Here is a 9,779-nt window from a genome sequence, read left to right on the forward strand (position 1 = left end):
ATTAACTGACCCTGTATATAGTATGGTATTAACTGACCCTGTATATAGTATGGTACTAACTGACCCTGTATATAGGATGGTATTAACTGACCCTGTATATAGTATGGTATTAACTGACCCTGTATATAGTATGGTATTAACTGACCCTGTATATAGTATGGTATTAACTGACCCTGTATATAGTATGGTATTGAACTGACCCTGTATATAGTATGGTATTAACTGACCCTGTATATAGTATGGTATTAACTGACCCTGTATATAGGATGGTATTAACTGACCCTGTATATAGTATGGTATTAACTGACCCTGTATATAGTATGGTATTAACTGACCCTGTATATAGTATGGTATTAACTGACCCTGTATATAGTATGGTATTAACTGACCCTGTATATAGTATGGTATTAACTGACCCTGTATATAGTATGGTATTAACTGGCCCTGTATATAGTATGGTATTAACTGACCCTGTATATAGTATGGTACTAACTGACCCTGTATATAGGATGGTATTAACTGACCCTGTATATAGTATGGTATTAACTGACCCTGTATATAGTATGGTATTAACTGACCCTGTATATAGTATGGTATTAACTGACCCTGTATATAGTATGGTATTGAACTGACCCTGTATATAGTATGGTATTAACTGACCCTGTATATAGTATGGTATTAACTGACCCTGTATATAGGATGGTATTAACTGACCCTGTATATAGTATGGTATTAACTGACCCTGTATATAGGATGGTATTAACTGACCCTGTATATAGTATGGTATTAACTGACCCTGTATATAGTATGGTATTGACTGACCCTGTATATAGTATGGTATTAACTGACCCTGTATATAGTATGGTATTAACTGACCCTGTATATAGTATGGTATTAACTGACCCTGTATATAGTATGGTATTAACTGACCCTGTATAGAGTATGGTATTAACTGACCCTGTATATAGTATGATGCTGAACTGACCCTGTATATAGTATGGTATTAACTGACCCTGTATCAAGTATGGTATTAACTGACCCTGTATATAGTATGGTATTGAACTGACCCTGTATATAGTATGGTATTGAACTGACCCTGTATATAGTATGGTGCTGAACTGACCCTGTATATAGTATGGTATTAACTGACCCTGTATCTAGTATCTAGTATGGTGCAGTAATGTTATAGTATTGTACAATAGTAATGTTATAGTATAGTACTGTAGTAATGTTATAGTATAGTACTGTAGTAATGTTATAGTATAGTACTGTAGTAATGTTATAGTATAGTACTGTAGTAATGTTATAGTATAGTACTGTAGTAATGTTATAGTATAGTACTGTAGTAATGTTATAGTATAGTACTGTAGTAATGTTATAGTATAGTACTGTAGTAATGTTATAGTATAGTACTGTAGTAATGTTATAGTATAGTACTGTAGTAATGGTATAGTATAGTACTGTAGTAATGTTATAGTATAGTACTGTAGTAATGTTACAGTATAGTACCGCAGTAATGTTATAGTATAGTACTGTAGTAATGTATTTTGATCTGAAGGAGGCCTGGTTCTGACTACTTTTTCATTGGAGGCTTAGAGTAGACTGAATCCTTGTTACTTGGCCTCTTTCAGAGTGCTGTATCAGAGTGCTGTATCAGAGTGCTGCATCAGAGTGCTGTATCAGAGTGCTGTATCAGAGTGCTGTATCAGAGTGCTGTATCAGAGTGCTGTATCAGAGTGCTGCATCAGAGTGCTGTATCAGAGTGCTGTATCAGAGTGCTGTATCAGAGTGCTGTATCAGAGTGCTGTATCAGAGTGCTGTATCAGAGTGCTGTATCAGAGTGCTGTATCAGAGTGCGGTATCAGAGTGCGGTATCAGAGTGCTGTATCAGAGTGCTGCATCAGAGTGCTGTATCAGAGTGCTGTATCAGAGTGCTGTATCAGAGTGCGGTATCAGAGTGCGGTATCAGAGTGCTGTATCAGAGTGCTGTATCAGAGTGCTGTATCAGAGTGCTGTATCAGAGTGCTGTATCAGAGTGCGGTATCAGAGTGCTGTATCAGAGTGCTGTATCAGAGTGCTGTATCAGAGTGCGGTATCAGAGTGCTGTATCAGAGTGCTGTATCAGAGTGCTGTATCAGAGTGCTGTATCAGAGTGCTGTATCAGAGTGCTGTATCAGAGTGCTGTATCAGAGTGCTGTATCAGAGTGCTGTATCAGAGTGCTGTATCAGAGTGCTGTATCAGAGTGCTGTATCAGAGTGCTGTATCAGAGTGCTGTATCAGAGTGCTGTATCAGAGTGCTGTATCAGAGTGCTGTATCAGAGTGCTGTATCAGAGTGCTGTATCAGAGTGCTGTATCAGAGTGCTGTATCAGAGTGCTGTATCAGAGTGCTGTATCAGAGTGCTGTATCAGAGTGCTGTATCATTGACGGCTTTCCTTCACGGTAGCTGAGTGGCTATTGTACATCCTGCCTTTCTTTCTTCCTGTCCTATAATGACGATTACACTGTTCACATTATCCGAGGGAGTCTGGAGAGACGGAGATGATGGGTGGAAGGGACTGAAGAGGATCTAGAGTGGCGATTAAGCTTCCTTGTCAATCCTCTCTACAACAGGGGGCTCCAACCCTGGTTCCTGGAGAGCTACAGGGTGTGAAGGTCAGGTGTTTTAGTGTTGGGTTGGAGTAAAAGCATGCACAACCAGTAGTTCATTGGAGAGCCCAGCTCTATATTGAGGCAATATACATATAAAGTGGGGAGAACAAGTATTTTGCAGGTTTTCCTACTTACAAAGCATGTAGAGATCTGTAATTTTTTTAAATCATAGGTACACTTCAACTGTGAGAGACGGAAAATCACATTGTATGATTTTTAAGTAAGTAATTTGCATTTTATTGCATGACATAAGTATTGGGCAATACAAGGATATAGGTTAGAGGATGAAAGTTAAACATGTACAGTAGGCTAATGTGAACTTGCTGGGTCACCTTGCCACTGTGATATATATAGGCCTAAAGGTTGATTAGAAGAAACAGTGGCAGAATAAATTCAACCACACCGTTGTTTCATCATAACACCGGAGAGCAACATCTGTCCAGTGAAGTCCACGAAGGACAGTGCATGTAACAAACAGTAACAGTACATGCTGTACATTTTCGGACAACTAAACAACCAACGTTATTCATTAGGAAAAAGATCAACCAAAGCCGCATCCACTATTTCAGCACAATTTCCACTTTAATGGCATATAGAGCAAACAACACAATTATCACAACACTTAGGTTGTAATATGGCCATTGTTGTTTTCCCCTGGCTTGGCTTCCAGTGATTTTACCAACGCAGCGCGACTGATTAAATATATATGCAAATGCAAATTGCAGCTGTTTATTTATGCGCATATTTGTCGCAATAAATAATTGACAAATGACCATTCTTCCACATAAGTTATTTATTTTGACCGACTAAGGCAGTTAGTCACACACATATGCTACTGAACTAACCAGAGGTAACACTTTTAGGGGTTTAGTGTACTTGTAACAGCTGAACTAGTTTGTAATTCGACTCCACATGCTCGCATTATTTTTCTTCTGCCCACCCTGCTCTAAACTCTTTGAGCTAGATGACAGCAACATAGCATTACAGCTTCAGACCACATTACCTGAGAAAATCTTGTTGATACCATTTCTAATTTTTTAAATCATAGCAATTACCTATCAGCACTCACAGTCTCACGTCAGAATTAAACGTCACATTTCGTAGTAGTTTCAAATGTCAAATTAGTGTTAGGGTTAGGGTTAGGGTTGGGGTTAGGGTTGGGGTTAGGGTTAGGGTTGCACACCTCACGCACATGGTTGTAGGCTTCAAAAAAGAGCAATATATTCAATTGTGAGTTTGCATCCCAATATTACACTTTATATACATTGGGGAGAACAAGTATTTGATACACTGCCGATTTTGCATTGTTTCCTACTTACCATGCATGTAGAGGTCTGTAATTTTTATTATCGGTACAGTTAAACTGTGAGAGACAGAAAATCACATTGTAAAAAAAGGGATAAAATTGTAGACCTGCACAAGGCTGGGATGGGCTACAGGACAATAGGCAAGCAGCTTGGTGAGAAGGCAACAACTGTTGGCGCAATTATTAGAAAATGGAAGAAGTTCAAGATGACGGTCAATCACCCTCGGTCTGGGGCTCCATGCAAGATCTCACCTCGTGGGGCATCAATGATCATGAGGAAGGTGAGGGATCAGCCCAGAACTACACGGCAGGACCTGGTCAATGACCTGAAGAGAGCTGGGACCACAGTCTCAAAGAAAACCATTAGTAACACACTACGGCTTCATGGATTCAAATCCTGCTGCGCACACAAGATCCCCCTGCTCAAGCCAGCGCATGTCCAGGCCCGTCTGAAGTTTGCCAAAGACCATCTGCATGATCCAGAGGAGGAATGGGAGAAGGTCATGTGGTCTGATGAGACAAAAATAGAGATTTTTGGTCTGAACTCCACTCACCGTGTTTGGAGGAAGAAGAAGAATGAGTAGAACCCCAAGAATACCATCCCAACCGTGAAGCATGGAGGTGGAAATATCATTCCTCGGAGATCTCTGTCAAAAACGTCAAGATTAATGACACGTTTCTTGAATTATCTCAGATTAATTCTGACTATTTTAAAGAAATAGTTATGGTGTCTCAAAATGGACAAACAGTACTATTGCCTCTTTCTTCTAGTTTTTAAAGCCAAGGTCTTTTAAGGGAGTATGTGAGCACACTCCGAACTTAGCGAGGCGCCAGCTGACGCCTTTTCAGCCGCAATTCTAATTGCAGTCTCAATTGTTGCATATCACATTATTCATAAAAACCTGAGGTTTAAATGTATTAAAGTTTATTTCAGTTTCACGAAACTGAGAGAGCAAGACAGAGAGCGCAGCGAGAGAGAGAGAACATCTCTACTGTAGCCATAATGTCCTACTCTCCCCCTCAGTGAGCTAAACAGCTCGCTGTTAATCTACGATCACTTCAACAATTCAGCATGAAATCCTGATAGCAGCATAGAAACATTTTCCCGAGAATGATCTGTGTAGTCTGTTTTATATGATAAAACAATGTAAATGTATGCTTGCTTAACTTCTCACTCAGGCGATTTTTGAGCTTTTCTCCAATAAACTCCTTCCAGACGACAGTCAACTTGAATACTTCAAAGTTGGTGCTCAAATCGTTTATGATTGGACAAGATAACACCTCCCGAAATTGGTGAATGTGAAAGCAATATTTTCAGGAGATCGAGAAGAGTGGTTGTCAGAAGTGCCATACCACTCTACCCCCACTGATTGGAGGGAGCTCCCTGATATCAGAGAGACATGCTCACAAACAGTTTATCAGACAATATTGACATTTATACGCGTACTGCAGAATTCAAACAGTAGAATTCTCCCTCAGCGTGCAGATTTGGTCACCTACATATAGCATTAAGTAGGCAATGCAGGGTCAGAGAATATCCTTTGTATTAGTGGACTGATATAAGGTTAGGGGTTCTCTCTTTCTCTACACCCCTCTCTCTCTCTCTCTCTCTCTCTCTCTCTCTCTCTCTCTCTCTCTCTCTCTCTCTCTCTCTCTCTCTCTCTCTCTCACTATGCCTCTCCTCTCTCTCCCACTATGCCTCTCTCTCTCTCTCTCTCTCTCTGTCTCTCCCTCCATGCCTCTCCTCTCTATCTTTCTCTTCTAATATGCCTCTCTCTCTCTCTCTCTCTCTCTCTCTCTCTCTCTCTCTCTCTCTCTCTCTCTCTCTCTCTCTCTCTCTCTCTCTCCCTCAATGCCTCTATCTCCCTCTTCTCTATTTCTCTCCCACTATGCCTCTACTCTCTTCTCTCTCTCTTTCTCTCCCACTACGCCTCTCCTCTCTCCTCTCTTTTTCTCTCCCTCCATGCCTCTCCTCTCTCACTCTTTCTCGTTCTCTCCCTCCATGCCTCTCCTCTCTCACTCTTTCTCGTTCTCTCCCTCCATGCCTCTCCTCTCTCACTCTTTCTCGTTCTCTCCCTCTATGCCTCTCTCTCTCTCTCTCCCTCTATGCCTCTCCCCTCTCTCTCTCTCTCCCACTATGCCTCTCCTCTCTCCTCTCTCATTCTTTCCCTCTATGCATCTCCTCTCTCACGCTTTCTCTCTCTCCCTCCATGCCTCTGCTTTCTCACGCTTTCTCTTTCTCTCCCTCTTTGAATCTTCTCTCCTCTCTTTCTCTCCAACTATGCCTCTCCTCTCTCTCTCTCCCCCTCTCTCTTTGTCTCCCTCTCCTGCTCCCTCTCTCTCTCTTTGTCTCTCTCTCTCTCTCTTTCTCATTCTCTCTCTCTCTCCCTCTCTCTTTGTCTCTCTTTCCCTCCCTCCCTCTATTGAATCTCTCTCTCCTCTCTCTCTCTTTCTCTCCCACTATCTCCTCTCATTCTCTCTCAATGCCTGTCTCTCTTTCTCTCCCACTATGACTCTCACTCTCTCTTCTCTCTATGCCTCTCCTCTCTTCTCTCTCTCCCCTATGACTCTACTCTCTTCTCCTCTCTTTCTCTCCAGCTATGCCTCTCCTCTCTCTCTCTCTCTTTCTCTCCCTCTATGCCTCTCTCTCTCTCTCTCTCTCTCTCTCTCTCTCTCTCTCTCTCTCTCTCTCTCTCTCTCTCTCTCTCTCTCTCTCTCTCTCTCGTTCTCTCCCTCTATGCCTGTCTCTCTTTCTCTCCCTCTATTGAATCTCCTCTCCTCACTCTCTCTTTCTCTCCCACTATGCCTCTCCTCTCTCAATCTCTCTCTCTCTCTCCCACTATGACTCTACTCTCTTCTCTCTCTCTTTCTCTCCAGCTATGCCTCTCCTCTCTCACTCTCTCTCTCTCTCTTTCTCTCCCTCTATGCCTCTCTCTCTCTCTCTCTACGCCTCTCCTCCCTCTCTCTCTCTTTCTCTCGCTGTCTCTCTTTCTCCTTCTCTCCCACTATGCCTCTCTCTCTCTCTCTCTCTCCCACTACGCCTCTCCTCCCTCTCTCTCTCTCCCTCTTTCTCTCGCTGTCTCTCTTTCTCCTTCTCTCCCACTATGCCTCTCCTCTCTCTCTCTCCCACTATGCCTCTACTCTCTTCTCTCTCTTTCTCTCCCACTATGCCTCTCCTCTCTCCTCTCTTTTTCTTTCCCTCTATGCCTATCCTCTCTCTCTATCTCTCTCTCTCTCTTTCTCTTTCGTCTCTCTCTTTCTTTCTCTCCCTCTATGCCTCTCCTCTCTATCTTTCTCTTCCTCTGCCAATATGCCTCTCATCTCTCTCTCTCTTTCACTTTCTCTCCCTCCATGCCTCTCCTCTCTCACTCTTTCTCGTTCTCTCCCTCTATGCCTCCCTCTCCCTCTCCCTCTCTCTCTCTCTCTCTCTCTCTCTCTCTCTCTCTCTCTCTCTCTCTCTCTCTCCCTCTCCCTCTCCCTCTCTCTCTCTCTCTCTCTATGCCTCTCCTCTCTCCTCTCTTTTTCTTTCCCTCTATGCCTCTCCTCTCTTTCTATCTCTCTCTCTCTTTCTTTCTCTCCCTCTATGCCTCTCCTCTCTATCTTTCTCTTCCTCTGCCAATATGCCTCTCATCTCTCTCTCTTTCACTTTCTCTCCCTCCATGCCTCTCCTCTCTCACTCTTTCTCGTTCTCTCCCTCTATGCCTCTCTCGCTCTCTCTCTCCCTCTATGCCTCTCCCCTCTCTCTCCCTCTCCCTCTATGCATCTCCTCTCTCTCTCATTCTCTTTCTCTCCCTCCATGCCTCTGCTCTCTCACGCTTTCTCTTTCTCTCCCTCTTTGAATCTCCTCTCCTCTCTTTCTCTCCAACTATGCCTCTCCTCTCTCTCTCTCTTTCTCTCCCCCTATGCCTCTCCTCTCTATCTTTCTCTTTCTCTGCCAATATGCCTCTCCTCACTCTCTCTTTCTCTCCCTCTATGCCTCTCTCTCTCGCTCTCTTTCTCTCCCTCTACGCCTCTCTCTCTCTCTCTCTTTCTCTCCCTTTACGCCTCTCATCTCCTCTCTCTGTCTCTCTCTGTCTCTCATTCTCTTTCTCTCCAGCTATGCCTCTCCTCTCTCTCTCTCATTCTCTTTCTCTCCCTCTTCACTTCTCCTCTCTCACTCTCTCTCTCTCTCTTTCTCTCCCTCTATGCCTCTGCTCTCTCACGCTTTCTTTTTCTCTCCCTCTTTGAATCTCCTCTCCTCTCTTTCTCTCCAACTATGCCTCTCCTCTCTCTCTCTCTTTCTCTCCCCCTATGCCTCTCCTCTCTATCTTTCTCTTTCTCTGCCAATATGCCTCTCCTCACTCTCTCTTTCTCTCCCTCTATGCCTCTCTCTCTCGCTCTCTTTCTATCCCTCTACGCCTCTCTCTCTCTCTCTCTCACTCTTTCTCTCCCTTTACGCCTCTCATCTCCTCTCTCTGTCTCTCTCTGTCTCTCATTCTCTTCCACTATGCCTCTCTCTCTCTCTCTCTCTCTCTCTCTCTCTCTCTCTCTCTCTCTCTCTCTCTCTCTCTCTCTCTCTCTCTCTCTCTCTCTCTCTCTCTCTCTCTCTCTCTCTCTCTCTCTCTCTCTCTCTCTCTCTCTCTCCAGCTATGCCTCTCCTCTCTCTCTCTCATTCTCTTTCTCTCCCTCTTCGCTTCTCCTCTCTCACTCTCTCTCTCTCTCTTTCTCTCCCTCTATGCCTCTCTCTCTCTCTCTCTCTACGCCTCTCCTCCCTCTGTCTCTCTTTCTCTCGCTCTCTCTCTTTCTCCTTCTCTCCCACTATGCCTCTCTCTCTCTCTCTCTCTCCCACTACGCCTCTCCTCCCTCTCTCTCTCTTTCTCTCGCTGTCTCTCTTTCTCCTTCTCTCCCACTATGCCTCTCTCTCTCTCTCTCCCACTACGCCTCTCCTCCCTCTCTCTCTCTCCCTCTTTCTCTCACTGTCTCTCTTTCTACTTCTCTCCCACTATGCCTCTCCTCTCTCTCTCTCCCACTATGCCTCTACTCTCTTCTCTCTCTTTCTCTCCCACTATGCCTCTCCTCTCTCCTCTCTTTTTCTTTCCCTCTATGCCTCTCCTCTCTCTCTCTATCTCTCTCTCTTTCGTCTCTCTTTCTTTCTCTCCCTCTATGCCTCTCCTCTCTATCTTTCTCGTTCTCTCCCTCTATGCCACTCTCTCTCTCTCTCCCTCTATGCCTCTCCCCTATCTCTCCCTCTCCCACTATGCCTCTCCTCTCTACTCTCTCATTCTTTCCCTCTATGCATCTCCTCTCTCTCTCATTCTCTTTCTCTCCCTCCATGCCTCTGCTCTCTCACGCTTTCTCTTTCTCTCCCTCTTTGAATCTCCTCTCCTCTCTTTCTCTCCAACTATGCGTCTCCTCTCTCTCTCTCTTTCCCTCCCCCTATGCCTCTCCTCTCTATCTTTCTCTTTCTCTGCCAATATGCCTCTCCTCTCTCCCTCTCTCTTTCTCTCCCCCTATGACTCTCCTCTCTATCTTTCTCTTTCTCTGCCAATATGCCTCTCCTCACTCTCTCTTTCTCTCCCTCTATGCCTCTCTCTCTCGCTCTCTTTCTCTCCCTCTACGCCTCTCTCTCTCTCTCTTTCTCTCCCTTTACGCCTCTCATCTCCTCTCTCTCTCTCTCTCTTTCTCGTTCTCTCTCTCTATGCCTCTCCTCTGTCTCTCATTCTCTTTCTCTCCCACTATGCCTCTCCTCTCTCTTTCTCTTTCTCCCCCACTATGCCTCTCCTCTCTCTTTCTCTTTCTCCCCCACTATGCCTCTCCTCTCTCTCTCTCTCTCTCTCTCTCT

The sequence above is a fragment of the Oncorhynchus gorbuscha genome, linkage group LG10 (genome assembly GCF_021184085.1).
Source record: "Oncorhynchus gorbuscha isolate QuinsamMale2020 ecotype Even-year linkage group LG10, OgorEven_v1.0, whole genome shotgun sequence".
NCBI lineage: Eukaryota > Metazoa > Chordata > Actinopteri > Salmoniformes > Salmonidae > Oncorhynchus > Oncorhynchus gorbuscha.